The sequence below is a fragment of the Styela clava genome, chromosome 3 (assembly GCF_964204865.1).
Source record: "Styela clava chromosome 3, kaStyClav1.hap1.2, whole genome shotgun sequence".
Classification (NCBI taxonomy): Eukaryota; Metazoa; Chordata; class Ascidiacea; order Stolidobranchia; family Styelidae; genus Styela; species Styela clava.
Genome location: NC_135252.1, coordinates 1,414,487 through 1,424,013, shown reverse-complemented (window position 1 = coordinate 1,424,013; position 9,527 = coordinate 1,414,487). Strand labels below are relative to the sequence as shown.

Below are 9,527 nucleotides of genomic sequence, written 5' to 3'. Positions count from 1 at the left end.
CAATGATCATTTCTGATCATCCGCACCTTCCTAACAATTGCAATGAAATTTAATATTGTCATGTATAGTATTTTGTTTTCTATAATATTTGGTGATTTCTTGCACGACAAAATAAACTTTGTTAATATATACCACAAGAGCATACATATAAATGAAATCATGAACACAAAAAATCGTGCATTTCGAACATTTCAGTATCCAAGTATCCAAGTATCCAAAAAATAGAATATAGGGGGAACAAATTCCGTGAAGTGTATAGGAAAATATAAGTCATTTGAACAAAAATTTTAATAACAAAGCAAATTGATGATTATGAAAAAACCGAAGTGGTCAGAAATTTATTCTATTTTGAAAACTTCACTTATTTAACATGTCACTGTAAATATTCTCACGTTTGTACTAATTAGGCCACAACTTTAAATCTATTTCCATTCGAATACCTTTTAAACTAAATTAACAGAGCCAAAACAATGCTGCGCCAGTTTTTGAACAACTTTACTTACCACCCTAAATGAGTAAACGAAAAACATGACACGATACAGAGTCTGTCACATTAAACTTTTCTGAAATATTATAGACTATTTTGCAAACAAATTTGTTTGTGAAAGTTCCATGAAAACCATAAATGTAATAACAGCCTTTCCTCCTCATTTTGAAGTTTTCGAAAACGTCACTAATAAAGGCGGTCGAATTTTACAGGCTAATTGTATTATCATCGCCGATCGTTTTCTTCCGCATCGCGTTATTATTTGGGGAATTAACATCGGCATTATGCCAGTTTTAATTTGAAAAGAAGTTACATCCCGTGAAAAGTTACCCTTGTTGTAAATTCAGTAAATACGATTATTACGAAATTTTGGCGATTCAACAGCGCCTAAAATAGAGTCTTGTTTTATCTATCACTGGCTCATAAATCAAGAGTCGTGGTATTTTCGTTAGCATTCAATTCCTTATTGTCAGTCAAAAATGTGTGTTTCAGATCTACTCTCTTAACGATAGATAGATACGACGATAGATAACATACTGCGGCCATTTCAGTTCCGGGCGAAATAAAACAATTATCGGCGTTATATACCGACGAAACTGAACCCGACTTTTCTCCCGAAAATGTTGATATATAACTATAAGCTAATTAATATCTGCATTTATTGTAATAAATAAATTATACTCATTGGAATTGCAATAATAGCTCAAATTTGATGAATTTTCAAGATAGCAAAAATAGGAAATTGGATTTGTTCGTGCAGCTTACCATTTATTTTCATATCTAGAGTAGAAATGCTTTTATTTTAAGGTAAGTCGGGCTCTTCTATACCGCAAATACGCAATAATCACATTTTTCTGCGTGTTTTGTGATGTAATACTATAGTCAAGTTCACTCCAGCATTACACGGATGACTAAAATATGCAGAGTGGTGTGGATATAAGTGAATATTATATGCTCTGAGAGATGTCATTGGCCACTCAACAAAAAATATAAAAATCACTAATGCGCATATGCATTATTTATACTGCTCTATTATCCGGTTAACCGTTACAATAATATCCGGTTATCAGATAGCAAAATACCTCTTGGTTAATCGGTTATCCGGTTAACCGCTATCCGGATAATCCAACCCTAATTATCACTCACCATCACCGAAGTGCTGTCCGCAAACAGTGACACACAATCGAGATGACTTCTGGACTTGACACCAAGCAGTCCTGCCAATAGATGATATCTACATTGCGCGACGTTCCGGATCTTTTCAAAACAGTGGAATATAACTGAAGATCCATTTCGTTGTCTATACTATACGTACAGCCAACGGAACAATACGAAATAACCATTTTCAACAGCCAAACAAAACGGAAACGTATAATCCGACTTGCAACTGACAGGAGCCAAATGAACTTTTTTGTTTTTTTTGCCGTCCAGTAAACAAAGTCACGTGACCCGTGCAAGTCCTCTATACCTAGATTGCGCAACGATGTAAATTGGCGCCATTTTCGATCAACGTCGCCTGCGATCTTACAGCGGTTCTGCGTGATCCTCGCCCTCGGCTAGGCTGTTGCCTTCTGCTAATAAATGAAGGGTCGCTCGGCTCGGGAATGGCAAAACAGTGCAACTATTGAAGCTATCAACATACGGTATGCCGGCAGAAGAAACAAATGGGAAAATAATTGTAGGCGACGTCGAGACTGGAAATATGGATTCCTTGAGCCAGGTTAGTCAAACGAATGGCCTAATATCAGGCTGATACCAGCGAAGACAAGCTAATGGTCTACAAATACCTCCAAGATGTACCGGGTCTAGTATATTTTAGTACCACAAGTACTTCCGGTGGGCGTAGCATAACGAATTTTGCATATGCTATTCCTAACCCCCACCTGACTATGCCATCCAAAAATTACGTCACTACGACGTCACCATCACGTCATAGGGATTGCCAAAGTATAATTACGATCGCCCGAAATGTCATCTGCGCCGCCGATAACGAACTTGCTAAAGCCGGCGATCTCTCTCCTAACGTGATCGTTGTGACAAGAAAACGGGAGAAATTGCTTGCTCGATTTCGGGTGATCGTCTGCGCGTTTTGGACGACCATTCGCATACTTCGGTGGGTCTTTTTACGCCACTGTGACGTCGAAATGACGTAATTTTTCGGTGACTTAGTCAGGTGGGGGTTAGGATTGACATATGCAAAAATTGTTGAGCCAGGTCAACTAGAAGTACATGTGGTACTAAACTATACCAGACCCGATGTACCAATACTAGCACTATAGGTAGACTTACCATAATTTCTTGGGCATAATCCGGGACAAACTCAAAACTATGAATGAAATAACTGAACGAAAGGCCGGCGGCCTGAGCTTTGCAAATTTTTATTCCATATTTATATCTATAAGCTTTAATATTGCATTACTCTACAGAATCTCAAGTTCTAGATTACTTTCAGCATAATATGACTCAAACAAAACCAAATGAAAGTTATTATGCCTTCTCCAACTCCAAGCATAATAAGGCTTCTGATGCAGCAATTGCTGTAGTTTCATTGGAGTCAATAGAATAATGACGAAATGAACGTCACTCATTATTCCCTAGCCAAAGGATTTCTCAAGCTATGCGCGATATTTTACTCAACCTAATAAGCTAAAAAATTAAGATATAAGCTTGAGTTAAAGTTATGCCTTTTGGGACGGAATTATTCATAATTTTGCATAAGGTCGGAGTTAATTTTGAAAATTTCACTAAAGTAAAATTCCGGGACATTTTGCTAACCGGGACGGGACACCGGGACAGACGTTTAAACCGGGATGTATGGTTGGTCTAACTATAGGCCCTAGTCTAATCTTACTCAAGGACATGAAGACATAAATTGCCCAATTTCTTGAGAAAATTGAATTTGAGCGGAACTTTTACACAAGCTGAATCTTCTAAAACATCCTCGCGAGACTTTTTGTCAGTTAGGTTATTGGTTTTAATAATAGGCAGAAATTACCTTCTTCTGCTTATATTTAAGCCAAGAGATTACTTCATTTTAAAACTATTGTGTTGTGCAATCACAAATAGCCTACAAATTTTATCAAATTTAGTTCACTAGATAAAATCAGGATTTATGTCAAAAGTTTCAAATGCCAAATTTGGCGTAATTTTTAATTTATTAACTGTGAAACAGAAAGAGAACCATATTCGTTGCAATATTTTCATTTTGAAATTGTTTTTAAAATCAATGGAATAATTGTTATCCACAACCTGGCTATTTACCAGACATTTTATCTCCGCAGATTGCCCACACATTTTATATGCATTATATATCCGTGGTATTTTAATAAAGTATGCTAGTAGGCCAAATGATTTTATTTTTTTCTATGCCGACTCAGCCATGGGTTACGTTAAATAAATTAATATGGTAAGGCATTTTGAATGCTGATATTGTTCACGGATTTGAATATTTTGCGCAACAGAAAATCATCCTAGTAAAATTCGATACTTTTAACTATCATTATCAAAATTATTTGCCACAAAGCAAGAAAAGGTATAAATTATATTTATTTAATGAAGAATAAATTTGACAGATTGCCATGTTTTGCTATACAACTTTGGAATTTGTATCTTGGAAATTGGTGTCCTGAAAGTAATAATAATATTTAATATTTGATCTAAACTAATCGCAAATAATATTGTAACATTTACCGCCTGGCTTTTGGTTTACATCATTTTTTGGGAAAACTCACAGGTCGCAAAACATAATATAATGTAAAATAAAGCAAGGCATTTCTATAAAATATTAATAAAGATTGCTGCAATCACGTTATCAGAATATCGCCACTAAGTCGCTGCTGTTCTGAATATGCCACTTGAGATTACCATGTTTGCTGATTTCACATTTTTTTTTTTTCGCAAAGGTATGCAAGTAATATTAAACCAGTGAGATTTCCACGTGGGAGAAAACGCTCATATTTGAATATTAAATTAGAAGCCTGAAATAAAAAAATTGACGCGTGGCGACGAAGAGGCAGAAACCGCAACCTATTGTCAGATCCTGCTAAATTCTAATCCTCCGGATTCGGTATTCTGAATTACCCATCCCTAACTATGATGGACATATTATTAAGCTAACCAATGTTATTAAGTATATTCAATCAATTATTATCATACTTAATTGAATGAAAAACATTTCTTGGGATTCTTCACGGATCTTTGTAGCTCATTAATAAATAATAACTTCGCAGAATGGCAAAAATATGCATGAAAAATTAATTATAATCGGGCAGTTTACCACACATATTATGTCCGTAGATTGCTATGGTATTTAAAAGCAGTGGTTCTCAAACAGTTGGGTGTGCCCCGCTAGAGGTTAGTTGGAGTGCAGCTACTGTATAGCCTCACTTATGAGCCAATCTCACGTATAAGCCGACCTTCTAATAACGACTTTATTAAAATAGTAAATTTATAAAAATTTGCGTATAAGCCGACTCTCCAAATCGTAACATGCTGTAAGCAACTATTACAGTCGATGATGTTCAATTCAAATTTAATATTCAAATATTGCTATTCGCTATCTTCTAGTATCGTTTTCAGTGTTTATATTAATAGGGCATATTGTACACACATTTTGATTGAGAACATTTTTCGATTTTTATGTTTAATCGTATTCGTATTCGAAGACAGCCCCTTACGGCACGACTAAATTACTGTCGACATGAGAGGATTTAAATGAGCACCGACTTGAAGTACTTACAACACATCGAGGATGTTTTTGATTGAAAATATTTTACAATTATTTTTGTATTTTTAACATAGTCAAGATATCATGGGTGACCATGACAATAAATTTAGAAGCAAATTGTGTCGTAATTCATTGTTTTCATCAATAGTGACCGAGCATACCGGGAAATCTTTGCATTTTCAGCCTATGAAATAGCTCTTAAATATTATTTAATATCTATGGCCGATGTTATTTGTTAGCCTGGCGCCATTGATGATAATATCGTTCAGTTTAGGTTTGCGGTATTAGTTTATGAAAAGTAACTCGGCTTATATGCAATTATATACGGTAATTAAAAATGAGTATATTTGTTAGATTTCGATATTTACGTTCTATCCACATATTTTCAATGTGTTATCTTGTTATTTTTGAGTTTGACACAAGACTTGACGAATTTTATAAATGAGGTGCGATTTCAAAGGTTTGAGAACCAATGTTTTAGAGTCTTATTAATGCAAGACACGATAATGCAATACCTAGGTGCTGGTATCGGTCATATATGACAAGTGGGCAGTAGTTATCGCTTCATTTCAGAGCACTAGCTGAAAAAGTCTTCACTATTACTCAAGATCTCATTACCCTTCTACATTTTATGCTCACAGTTGATCTATTTTTTAGTACAAAGAGAGTGGGCCATTCTAACAGAAGATTAGCAGCCCAGATAGACAGAAGACCATGATCGGATGATGATAACCTCAACTCAACATTTTATGAACATCTGACTTGTTCATTACAAAATACCTTGTGTGATGATATGGCGATGGGAAGGTAATTTATATTTAGTATTTGATGACGGATTCTAGAGAGTGACATGATTTTACTGATATTGGAGTAAAGAGTCAAAATTTCAAACTTTTGGTGAAGACATGAATTTGTGATTTCTGAAAGAAACTGAAAAAGCATTGAATCCACAGTCATTATTTGATAGACAATAAATTTGTAATTGAGAGCCAAAGTAAGTTCTAATTTAATTCAAACGCGGATGGGTTCGAACCAGAGGTCTACAACCTATGGTGCCGGCATAATTAATAGAGCAATGGTTCTCCACATTAGCTCCGTGGCACTCAAAGATTCTGCCAATACAGTCCGCGAGGGTCCGCAAGTTTAATTTCAAATCCGAGAGTCTAAATTAATATATGTATCTTGCTTATAAATTATCAAATATACATTAGGTTTGCTACTACACCTCGAAGACCATTTTGTTTTGCCAGTTTTATAATTGCCTATTTACTGTTTATATCAGCGGTTTCCAAACTTTTTGTTCGTGCGGCACCAAATTTTTCAGGAAAAAACTCATGTTTTTTAGCTTACCGCACCCTTTCACAATATATGCTGATTTTAAATTAGTATGCCATACAAAAGAGAGGATGTTAAGCTTTATTGTTTTCTGCAAAATAGTTATCCTCAAATCAATTCAAATACTATCATTTATTGAATTACCCTGTTATCCCCATTATCCCCAAAATAGAAATTGCACCATCAGTACTATTTGATGAGTACAGTATTTCAGGATATTAGGGCAATTTTCAAGACCTACCGGTACCTAATTTATCAAACTGATTTACTGAAAACTGAAAATAACGGGAGTCAAAATTGACCAGAGTGGTAGCTAAAAATACGCTCATGAAAATGCATAACTCTGTACTTTCTTGTTACTCATTTCATAGAAAGTTTGCCTGACTTGATAGTAGAAGATGAACGAGAGGGCCTTTACAGTTGCGCAATTTCCACGCAACACTTGAAATTGAAAAAAAAAATGATGAACATACTCAATTTTTGACGCTGCCATGTCTACAAAATTTTTTTGTCGCGACTGCTAAGTTTCTTGTCGAATAATACTCCAACGCACAAGTGGTAAAATGAGACACCTATCGCAATGCTTCCCAATCGGGGAAGAATTCTGCCCAAGGGACGAAATTTGCTTTTTTATATATATAGTAAGCACTTCGAATTGTGTAGCACAAATATTCAGTTTATTATGATAAATCACCTAAACTGTACAAAAATGGGACTGGAAAGCGGCTCATTATAGATTCAATAAATAATATAGAATTCGTAGAGAGAGAGGGCGGGTTCCAAAATAGGTAAATGGGGAAGTCAATGAAAGGGTACTGAACCACAAACTCATAGTCAAAATTAAAATGCATGCTGTAGTGTCAACAGATAATATATCACATTGGTAAGAGTGTTCTGAAGTGGGAGACCTTAGTTTGGAATTAGTCAACCCAAAGCCTCAAATATTGGTTTCCATTGTTTCTCGTTTATAATTTTTCCGGTTATATACAAATTTATTTTTTTCATCAAGATTTTATAGAAAAAAGTTGCACATTAAATTCCTCAAAAAATGCGACACCCAGGTTGGGAACCACTGACAATTATACACCAGTTAAATGTCCAATATCGTCAGATATGCAACTCTTAGTAACCTTAATCTTAATGTTGATATTGTTATTATTTTATTACTGCCTGTAGTTCTTAATGTATACGGATGAATAATAATGCTTTAGGAAACATTGATTTATCGTGACAAATGTTATTATAAACGGGAATCATTTTCGTACAATATAAGATTCCGTTTTGGATTTTTAAAGCCTATTTAAAACTTCATTTTTTCGTATTTTTAGTGAGAACGTCTTCAGTCAGACATGATTGTCTATCCAGTAATTGCAATATTTCTGTTTGCAATACATTACAGTACAGCATTTCTTGAATTACAGGTAACTAAAATAACTTTTCTTTGTTTGATTATTTATGTATTACTCTCTGTTTGATATCTGTCTATCTGATACTTCTGTGACCAAACTATTCTTCTATCCAAACATTTATAAAGCTGGAAAGTTGTTTAGGATACATTGCATCTCTTGCTTCAAAAAAGATTCTGTATGAAAAGCCACTTAAACATAGAATTATGTTTGAATTGGTGTGAATTTAATATTGATGATATAGTTTAGTCTCCAAATTTTTTACACTGCAGATAATATTTGTCTTGGACCCAAAATTTCTGGACTATAGTATTCAATAGGGCTGTGTAGTTGACTCGTATTCTCAAAATTTTTAAACAGAGTCCGGTTTTGAATTTTCTAGAGTTGGGAGTTGGAATTTAAAATTTAAAATTTCTGACACGTGTATAATGCACTTAGTTGATTATTTTAAGCACTACTAATTAAAGGAGACTTGCATACGCCGAAGTTGATTTTCTCCTAAAATGGAGTGTTTGACTTTCAATAAGAATGTAAATGAAGTTTTATTTCATAAGGGGCTTGAGTGATAAAAGAAAATACGTTCCAATCTCATTGGATTACAATCTACAGTTTTCTTGCATAAATGCAGCATTCGCTACTGATAGTTTCCTTCAGTCGAAGAATGAATATCAGTCTGATATATCACTATGCCGCATTTTTTCAACGCTACCACAATTGGCAAGTCTTTATTACCAGCAACAAATCATGTATTTTAAATATTTCATTTTGTCTAGTTCTATTTACATATCTCAATTATACCGAATCTATACAGAAATGAGCATTATTATCAGCACTGACCAACTTCAATCAAGTATCCTAAACATGATTGAAAGTATGACTGTGGTAAATTATGTTGGTGGTGATATTAAGGTGATAACAAACACAATAATATGGTTTTGACCATAAAAGCATGGCGAACTGTCTGTAAATTGACGCCTTATTGCCTTATTTCATTAATGCCATACCAAAACAATTTATATTCGATACATATTGCAGACTCTGGTGCCAGTTACTGATAGTCATCAGCCTTAAACTTCTGAGTTCACATAACATCACATTACTCATGTATACTGTGCTCACGTTTCGACTATTTTTACAAAATATGTTGTCGGAAATGTACAAGATTCAATGTTGATGCCATATTTTCTAGTCATCATATTCATAGTAAAGGTTAGTATAGTATCTTCAGACTCTTTGAAATCAATTCATATACCTGAATAATCTACTATTTCCAATACATTCTGAAATAAAATTAAGTAATATAATAATTAAGTAATTTGCATAAAATAAAAGCCCAAAGTCTGTAAAATCATATTTTAGCGAAAAACACCATAAAATATTTTGTGGATACGCGTATGCATTGCCGTACTCGGTCATATATTTTTGGACTAATGTGTACCGTCCACATCCACTTGCAGTCAATATACAGGAGTACTTGTAGTCTTAGATGGTATAAAAATTTGGGTCGTGTGAAAAAAGGTCCAGGAACCATTGCTATATCTGACAAGTGAGCTGTAGTTCGCCTCATATCAGA

General features: G+C 34.4%; 1 long non-coding RNA gene across 1 annotated transcript; it reads left to right on the top strand.

Annotated features, from left to right (window-relative positions):
* Positions 1–1,671: 1,671 nt before the first annotated feature.
* Positions 1,672–9,161, top strand: LOC144421016 (uncharacterized). The gene is made up of 4 exons (XR_013474876.1): positions 1,672–2,207; positions 5,871–6,020; positions 7,877–7,969; positions 8,990–9,161. It is a non-coding gene; the product is annotated as an uncharacterized LOC144421016 (long non-coding RNA).
* Positions 9,162–9,527: the final 366 nt, after the last annotated feature.